Below are 10,195 nucleotides of genomic sequence, written 5' to 3'. Positions count from 1 at the left end.
TCAGTACACACAGTACGTCCGTGGGTGTCCGCCATCGCACACAGGACGTCCGTGGCTGTTTGTGGCTGTCCGTCAGCACACACAGGACGTCCGTGTGTGTCCATGTGTGTGTATCAGCACACACAGGATGTCTGTGGGTGTCCGTCAGCACACACAGGACGTCCGTGTGTGTCCTTCAGCATACACAGGACGTCTGTGGCTGTCTGTGTGTGTCCGTCAGCACACACAGGACGTTTGTGGCTGTCCATCAGTACACATATCAGCACGTTGGTCCTTGGACTCTGCACGCTGGCCCTTCTCGTGGACTGTTTGGATGATTTTGGCCCACGTGGGCTATCTGTTCAGTACACACAGGATGTCCGTGGGTGTCCGTCAGCACACACAGGACGTCCGTGGCTGTCCTTGTGTGTCCGTGTGTGTCCGTCAGCCCACACAGGACGTCCGTGGCTGTCCATCAGTACACATATCAGCACGTTGATCCTTGGACTCAGCACGCTTACCCTTCCTGTGGACTGTTCGGGTGATTTAGGCCCACGTGGGCTGTCTGTTCAGTACACACAGGATGTCCGTGGGTGTCCATCAGCACACACGGGACGTCTGTGTGTGTCAGTCAGCACACATAGGATGTTCGTGGCTGTGCGTGTGTGTCCGTGTGTGTCCGTCAGCACACACATGATGTCCGTGGCTGTCCATAAGTACACATATCAGCACGTTGGTCCTTTGACTCCGCACGCTGACCCATCCTGTGGACTGTTCGGGTGATTTTGGCCCTCGTGGTGATAGAACCAAAATAAGGATCACTCTTTCGGTAAGGTTGATATGAACTCAGATCCGAGAGGATTGAGAACTGATGGATCGAGGGGTGACACTAAGGGTTGCCGGATGTGACGCACCGGTCCAACACAACGAAGTGGTTCGCTTGGAGATAACCTCACCAAGAGAAGTATGAATGTTCTAAGCAAAGAACAATGAGAGAAGACTCAAAAGAAGCAAAGGAAAATCGATGTGATTTTATTAAGGGGTATCATCACATACTTATAAGGTTTGTGAGTCAAAGAAACATAAAGACTTTTGTGGGAAAAGACAACATAGAAGATAGAAATGAATGAAAACAAGACATAGAAACTAGATATGAAGACTTTGACAAAAGACTGGTCAAGGTGCGGATTCTTGTGTTGACTGGTCCAGATTCACAAAGATGTCCAAGTTCATTCTGTGGTGATCAGGTCATCCGCGGTAAGGTGCAGGACGGATCGTCGATGATCCATGAACGGATGAAGAGATAGCTCGACCCAAATCTTCAGAGAGCTTAAGTATCCTTCCTTTGGAGTAGTTGGAAGCATCGATCATCATGAAATCATAAAAGTGGTTGGAAAGGTCGTGATCAGCCTGATCCGGGCGTGCGGTACGTCCCAAACGGGCCAGGAAAGATAGGCTAAGTCCGGAATCTGATTCTTCTCGATGATCATGGGTTCTGGATTGACTGTTGGCTCTAGAATGGCGAATGGTTCGGGGAAGAATGCCTGTGGTTTGGCTGATTCGGTCATCAGGTCGTGGATCCATCCTTAGGTCACGTCCGGGTTCACTCGGGTCGATCCGGTACACGGCTCTGTCCGTTGATCTGGTACGGCTGAATGGCTGAACCTCAGTTGGAGTGATCTGATCGTCCTGGTCACCATGCTGAGTCTGCTCCACGTCCTGGTCCAGGTCCTGGGTTCTATCATTCCCTCCCTCTTCAAAAGGATTTGACCACAAATCCGGATCATCTGCGCAAAAAGGAGATAAATCAGAAACATTAAAACTTGAAGAGATATCATACTTACCCTTAAGATCAAGCTGGTAAGCATTGTCATGGAGTTTCCTGAGAATCTGGAATGGACCATCGACTCGGGGCATGAGTTTGGACTTCCTTTGTTCCGGGAATCGTTCCTTCCTCATGTGGACCCAAACAAGATCACCTTCCTGGAAGATCACTTCTTTCCTTTTCTTGTCTGCAAGTCGTTTGTAGCCCTCGGTCTTGGCTTCAATGTTGGCACGGACCTGTTCATGCAGCTTCTTGATCGTGTCCACCTTCCTCTTGCCATCTGTACTAACTCGTTCACTCAAAGGCAAAGGTAAAAGATCAAGTGGAGACAAGGGATTAAATCCATAAACAACCTCAAAAGGAGAAAACTTAGTAGCTGAATGCAAAGCATGGTTATAAGCAAATTCAACATGAGGCAAACATTCTTCCCAAGTCCTAAGATTCTTTTTAACCAAAGATCTAAGCAAAGCAGACAAGGTTCGGTTAACTACTTCAGTTTGCCCATCAGTTTGCGGATGATAAGTTGTAGAGAACATTAATCTAGTACCTAGCTTAGACCACAAGGTCTTCCAAAAATAGCTAAGGAACTTAGCATCACGATCATAGACAATGGTCTTAGGCATTCCATGCAATCTAACAACATCCTTAAAGAATAAATCTGCAACTTGCACAGCATCATCAGTTTTGTGACAAGGAATGAAATGAGCCATTTTCGAGAACCTATCAACAACCACAAAGATAGAATCTCGTCCAGCTTTAGACCTAGGCAATCCAAGCACAAAATCCATAGAAATGTCTACCCAAGGATGAGAGGGAATGGGTAGAGCTGAGTACAAACTGCGGTGTGATGCTTTAGGCTTAGACTTCTTGCACACCACACATCGGCGATAGATCCTCTCAACATCTTTCATCAGGCTCGGCCAGTAGAAATGGTCATGAACCGCCTTGTAAGTCTTCTTGACACCAAAGTGTCCCATAAGCCCACCTCAATGAGCTTCCCTGAGAAACAACACCCTCAAAGAACATTGGGGCACACACAAATGGTTATCAAAGAATAAGAAACCAGAATTTTGAAAGTATTTGCCATAAGCAACCTTTGAGCATTTTCGAAAAATCTCTTTAAAATCCTGATCAGAAGCATAAAGATCCTTGATAAATTCAAAGTCAAGCAATTTAGTTTCAAGGACAGAGAGAAGAGTATACCTTCGAGACAATGCATCAGCCACAACATTCTCCTTACCTTGTTTGTACTTGATCACATAAGGGAATGTCTCAATGAACTCCATCCAACGAGCATGCCTCTTGTTGAGCTTCTGCTGACCCTTAAGGTGTCTTAGAGACTGATGATCTGTGTGGATGATGAACTCCTTAGGCCAAAGATAGTGCTGCCATGTTTGAAGGGCCCTCACCAAGGCATAGAGTTCTTGGTCGTATGTGGGGTAGTTGAGCATGGCTCCTCCAAGCTTCTCACTGAAATAAGCCACTGGTTTTCCATCCTTCATCAACACAGCACCAATACCAACACCAGAAGCATCACATTCGATTTCAAAAGCTTTAGAAAAATCTGGAAGAACAAGTAAAGGGGCGTGAGTCAACTTCCCTTTAAGGATTTCAAATGCTTCTCTCTGAGCTGGTCCCCATTTGAACCCCACGTTCTTCTTGATTACTTCAGTAAGAGGAGCGGCCAAGGTACTGAAGTTTTGAACAAATCGCCTATAGAAGCCGGCAAGGCCATGGAAGCTTCTTACTTCACCAATGGTGGTCGGAATGAGCCAGTCCCGGATTGCTTGGACCTTCTGTTCGTCCACTCTCAAGCCATCTGATCTGTGCCAAAAGAACACTTTCCAAGGTTAGCAAACAAACGTTCCTTTCTAAGGACTTCAAGAACGGATTTCAAATGCTGTTTGTGCTCATCAAGGCTTTTGCAGTAAATAAAAATGTCATCAAAGTAAACCACAACAAAATGACCAATAAAAGACCTCAAGACATGATCCATTAGGCGCATGAAAGTACTAGGTGCATTAGTGAGACCAAAGGGCATGACAAGCCACTCATACAAACCTAGTTTTGTTTTAAAGGCCGTTTTCCATTCATCACCTTCTTTCATCCTAATCTGATGATAGCCACTTCTCAAATCTATCTTAGGAAAGTACTTAGAACCATGGAGTTCATCAAGCATATCATCAAGACGAGGGATAGGATGTCGATACTTTACCATGATGTTGTTTATGGCCCGGCAGTCCACACACATCCTCCAGGAGCCATCCTTCTTTGGTACAAGTAGAACAGGCACGGCACAGGGACTGAGACTCTCTCTGATGTATCCCTTCTCAAGCAAGTCATTGATCTGTTTCTCCAGCTCCTTGGTCTCGACCGGATTGGTGCGGTACGCTGGTCGGTTCGGTAGAGAGGCGCCCGGGATGAGATCGATCTGATTCTCAATGTCTCTCACCGGTGGCAATCCTTTGGGATTTTCTTCTGGAAACACATCAGAATAATCCTGCAAGATACCTAAAAACTCACTCGGAATCTCCGGTGCAAGGTCAAAAGAAGATGAGGCCAAGAGAGACTCTTTATAAATCAGTAAGAGAAATGGCTTTTGAGAGCAAAGAGACTTCCTTACCTGACTTTCTTTGACAAAGAAGTTGGAGTTTCTGGTACTGGTCTCAGGTTTATCAGCTTTAGAGTCTTGTTCTCGGTTCTTCTTAAGTTGGACCTGGTCTTGATGGACTTCCGAAGGCGACAAAGGCACCAAGGTGATCTTCTTTCCCCTATGATCAAATGAATGCCGGTTTGTGAAACCATCATACACTGCCTTCTTGTCAAATTGCCAAGGCCGGCCCAAGAGAACATGGCAAGCATCCATGGGAAGCACATTGCACACAACCTCATCCTCATATCAGCCAATGGAGAGTGGAACCGTGACTTGCTCCTTCACATACTGTTCTCCGGCCTCATTGAGCCACTCCAACCTGAAAGAAAAAGAAAGAGGCCGAGTAACAAGCCCAAGTTTCTTTACAAGGGTGTCACTAGCCACATTAGTGCAACTACCTCCATCAATGATTAAAGAACAAACTTTATCAGAAATGAGACATCTAGAGTGAAAGAGATTCTCCCTTTGTTCTTTGTCTTTGGATTGTGGTTGGACACTCAAGGCACGCCTAGTAACCAGTAGTGAACCATGGCTCGGCTCATCAAGAACATCCTCATCATAGATCGGATCAGAACTCTCCACAAAGGTCGAGCAAAACTCATCGATCACTCCATCGACCTCCTCATCAAAGATGGGATCAGTGGTGTCGTCCAAGACCCTCCTAGTAACAAGAAGGGGACCATGAACCGGGAAGTCAAGTGCTTCTTCCTCATCATCATCATCATCATACACTGGTCCGAGATCCTCCTTGTCTTCTTCAGATTCGACTTCTCCATTCTCCAAGAGCACCATTACCTTTTGGTTTGGACATCGGTTGGCACACACAGGACGTTCATAGCTATCTGTGGCTGTCCGTCAGCACACACAAGACGTCCGTGTGTGTCCGTCAGCACACACAGGACGTCCGTGTGTGTCCGTCAGCACACACAGGGCGTCTGTGTGTGTCCATGTGTGCCATTCCGCACGCACAGGATGTCCGTGGCTGTCCATTAGTACACATATCAGCACGCTGGTCCTTGGACTCAGCACGCTATCCATTCCTTTGGACTGTTTGGGTAATTTTGGCCCACCTGGGCTGTCTGTTTGGTACACAAATGACGTCTGTGGGTGTCCGTCAGCACACACAGGACGTCCGTGTGTGTCCGTCAGCACACATAGGACATCTGGGGCTGTTCGTGTGTGTCCGTGTGTGTCCATCAGCACACACAGGACGTACGTAGCTGTCCATCAGTACACATATCAACACGTTGGTCCTTGGACTCAGCACGCTGACCCTTGCTGCGGACTATTCGGATGATTTTAGCCCGCGTGGGCTGTGTGTTCAGTACACACAGGACGTCCGTGGGTGTCTGCCAGCACACACAGTACTTCCGTGGCTGTCTGTGTGCGTCCGTGTGTGTCCGTCTGTGTCCGGTAACACACAAAAGACGTCCGTGGCTGTCCATCAGTACACATATCAGCATGTTGGTCCTTGGAGTCAGCACGCTGGCCCTTCCCGTGGACTGTTTGGATGATTTTCGCCCACATGGGCTGTCTGTTCAGTACACACAGGACGTCCGTGGGTATCCGCCAGCACACACAGGACGTCTGTGGGTGTCCGTCAGTACACATATCAGCACGTTGGTTCTTGGACTCAGCACGCTGACCCTTCCCGTGGACTGTTCGGATGATTTTGGTCCACATGGGCTGTCTTTTCAGTACACGTAGGACGTCCGTGGGTGTCCATCAGCACACACAGGACGTCCGTGTGTGTCCGTCAGAACACACAAGACATCCGTGTGTGTCCATTAGCACACACAGGACGTTCTGGGCTGTCTGTGTGTGTCTGTGTGTGTCCGTCAGCACACACAGGAGGTCTGTGGCTGTCCATCAGTACACATATCAGCACGTTGGTCCTTGGACTCAGCACGTTGACCCTTCCCGTGAACTGTTCGGGTGATTTTGGCGCACGTGGGTTGTCTGGTCAGTACACACATGACGTCCGTGGGTGTCCGCCAGCACATACAGGACATCCGTGGCAGTCCGTGTGTGTCCATGTGTGTTCGTCTGTGTCCGTCAGCACACATAGGACATCCGTGGCTGTCCATCAGTACACATATCAGCACGTTGGTCCTTGGACTCAGCACGCTGGCCCTTCCCGTGGACTGTTTGGGTGATTTTGGCCCACGAGGGCAGTCTGTTCAGTACACACAGGACGTCCGTGGGTGTCCGCCAGTGCACACAGCACGTCTGTGGCTGTCTGTGGCTGTCCGTCAGCACACACAAGACGTCTGTGGCTGTCCGTGTGTGACCGTGTGTGTCTGTCGGTGTCCGCCAGCACACACAGGACGTTCGTAGCTGTCCGTGGCTGTCCGTCAGCACACACAGGACGTCCGTGTGTGTCCGTCAGCACACACAGGACGTCCGTGTGTGTCCATGTGTGCCCGTCAGAACACACAGGACGTCCGTGGCTGTCCATCAGTACACATATTAGCACGCTGGCCCTTGCCGTGGACTATTTGGGTGATTTTGGCCCATGTGGGCTGTCTGTTCAGTACACACAGGACATCCGTGGGTGTCCGCCAGCACACAGAGGTCGTCCGTGGGTGTCCGTCAGTACACATATCAGCACGTTGGTCCTTGGACTCAGCACGCTGACCCTTCCCGTGGACTGTTCGGGTGATTTTGGCCCACATGGGCTGTCTGTTCAGTACACGTAGGACGTCCGTGGGTGTCCATCCGCACACACAGGACGTCCGTGTGTGTCCGTCAGCACACACAGGACATCCGTGTGTGTCCATTAGCACACACAGGACGTTCTGGGCTGTCCGTGTGTGTCTGTGTGTGTCCGTCAGCACACACAGGAGGTCTGTGGCTGTCCATCAGTACACATATCAGCACGTTGGTCCTTGGACTCAGCACGTTGACCCTTCCCGTGAACTGTTCGGGTGATTTTGGCGCACGTGGGTTGTCTGGTCAGTACACACAGGACGTCCGTGGGTGTCCGCCAGCACATACAGGACATCCGTGGCTGTCCGTGTGTGTTTGTCTGTGTCCGTCAGCACACATAGGACATCCGTGGCTGTCCATCAGTACACATATCAGCACATTGGTCCTTGGACTCAGCATGCTGGCCCTTCCCGTGGACTGTTTGGGTGATTTTGGCCCACGTGGGCAGTCTGTTCAGTACACACAGGACGTCCGTGGGTGTCCGCCAGCGCACACAGCACGTCTGTGGCTGTCTGTGGCTGTCCGTCAGCACACACATGACGTCTGTGGCTGTCCGTGTGTGACCGTGTGTGTCTGTGGGTGTCCGCCAGCACACACAGGACGTTCGTAGCTGTCCGTGGCTGTCCGTCAGCAAACACAGGACGTCCGTGTGTGTCCGTCAGCACACACAGGACGTCCGTGTGTGTCCATGTGTGCCCGTCAGCACACACAGGACGTCTGTGGCTGTCCATCAGTACACATATCAGCACGCTGGCCCTTGCCGTGGACTATTTGGGTGATTTTGGCCCATGTGGGCTGTCTGTTCAGTACACACAGGACATCCGTGGGTGTCCGCCAGCACACAGAGGTCATCCGTGGGTGTCTGTCAGTACACATATCAGCACATTGATCCTTGGACTCAGCACGCTGACCCTTTTTGTGGACTGTTCGGGTGATTTTGGCCCACGTGGGCTGTCTGTTCAGTACACACAGGACGTCCATGGGTGTCCGTCAGCACACACAGGACGTCCGTGTGTGTCCGTCAGCACACACAGGACGTTCGTGTGTGTCCTTCAGCACACACCGGACGTCTGTGGCTTTCCATCAGTACACATATCAGCACGTTGGTCCTTGGACTCAGCACGTTGACCCTTCCTGTGAACTGTTCGGGTGATTTTGGCCCACGTGGGCTGTCTGGTCAGGACACACAGGACCCGTGGGTGTCCGCCAGCGCACACAGCATGTCTGTGGCTGTCTCTGGCTGTCCGTCAGCACACATAGGACGTCAGTGGCTGTCCGTGTGTGTCTGTGTGTGTCTGTGGGTGTCCGCCAGCACACACATCGTAGCTGTCTGTGGCTGTCCGTCAGCACACACAGGACCTGTGTGTGTCCGTCAGCACACACAGGACGTCCGTGTATGTCCATGTGTGCCCGTCAGCACACACATGACGTCCGTGGCTGTCCATCAGTACATATATCAGCACGCTGGTCCTTGGACTCAGCACGCTGGCCCTTCCCGTGGACTGTTTGAGTGATTTTGGCCCACGTGGGCTGTCTGTTCAGTAAACACAGGACGTCTGTGGGTGTCTGTCATCACACACAGGACTTCCGTGTGTGTCCTTGTGTGTCCGTCAGCAGACACATAACGTTTGTGGCTGTCCATCAGTACACATATCAGCACATTGGTCCTTGGACTCAGCACGTTGACCTTTCCCGTGGACTGTTCGGGTGATTTTGGCCCTTGTGGGCTGTCTGTTCAGTATACACAGGACGTCCGTGGGTGTCCGCCAGCACACACAGGACGTCTATGGCTGTCCGTGGCTGTCCATCAGTATACATATCAGAACGTTGGTCCTTGGACTTAGCACGCTGGCCCTTCTCGTGGACTGTTTGGGTGATTTTGGCCCACATGGGCTGTCTGTTCAGTACACAGAGGACGTCCGTGGGTGTCCGCCAGCACACACATGACGTCCGTGGCTGTCCATGGCTGTCCGTCAGCACACACAGGACGTTCGTGGCTGTTCGTGTGTGTCTGTGTGTGTCCGTGTCTGTCCGTCAGAACACACAGGACGTCCGTGGCTGTCCATCAGTACACATATCAGCACCTTGGTCCCTGGACTCAGCACGCTGGCCCTTCCCGTGGACTGTTTGGGTGATTTTGGCCCACGTGGGCTGTATGTTCAGTACGTACAGAAAGTCCGCGGGTGTCTGCCAGCACACACATGACGTCTGTGGCTGTCCGTGGCTGTCCATCAGCACACACAGGACGTCTGTGGCTGTCCGCGTGTGTCCGTGTGTGTCTGTGGTTGTTCGCCAGCATACATAAGATGTTCGTGGCTGTTCGTGGCTGTCTATCAGCACACACAGGACGTCCGTGTGTGTCCTTCAGCACACACAGGATGTCCGTGGCTGTCCGTCAGCACACAAAAGACGTCTGTGACTGTCTGTGTGTGTCCGTCAGCACACACAGGACGTCCGTGGGTGTCCGTCAGCACACACATGAGGTCTGTGTGTGTCCCGTCAACACACACAGAACGTCCGTGGCTGTCCATGTGTGTCTGTGTGTGTCCGTCAGCACACACAGGACGTCCGTGGCTGTCAATCAGTACACATATCAGCACGTTGGTCCTTGGACTCAGCACCCGGGCCCTTCTCGTGGACTGTTTGGGTGATTTTGGCCCACGTGGGCTGTCTGTTCAGTACACACAGGACGTCTGTGGGTGTCCGGCAGCACACATAGGACGTCTATGGATGTCCGTGGCTGTCCTACAGCACACACTGGACGTCCGTGGCTGTCCGTGTGTGTCCGTGTCTGTCTGTCAGCACACACAGGACGTCCGTGGCTGTCCATCAGTACACATATCAGCACGTTGGTCCTTGGACTCAGCAAGCTGACCCTTCATGTGGACTGTTCGTGTCATGTCCCCGATCCTGGATAGGATCGTCCGGACAGACTTTAGTGCGAGGAGACGCACCAGTCAGGTCACATGACCTAAAGACAAGCGTGTCATGGTCCAAAACGTGGTTAAAGGAATCAGGTAGCTGGAACT

This window comes from Brassica napus, unplaced genomic scaffold (assembly GCF_020379485.1).
Source record: "Brassica napus cultivar Da-Ae unplaced genomic scaffold, Da-Ae ScsIHWf_1193;HRSCAF=1710, whole genome shotgun sequence".
Lineage (NCBI taxonomy): Eukaryota > Viridiplantae > Streptophyta > Magnoliopsida > Brassicales > Brassicaceae > Brassica > Brassica napus.
This window is presented reverse-complemented; position numbering follows the sequence as displayed.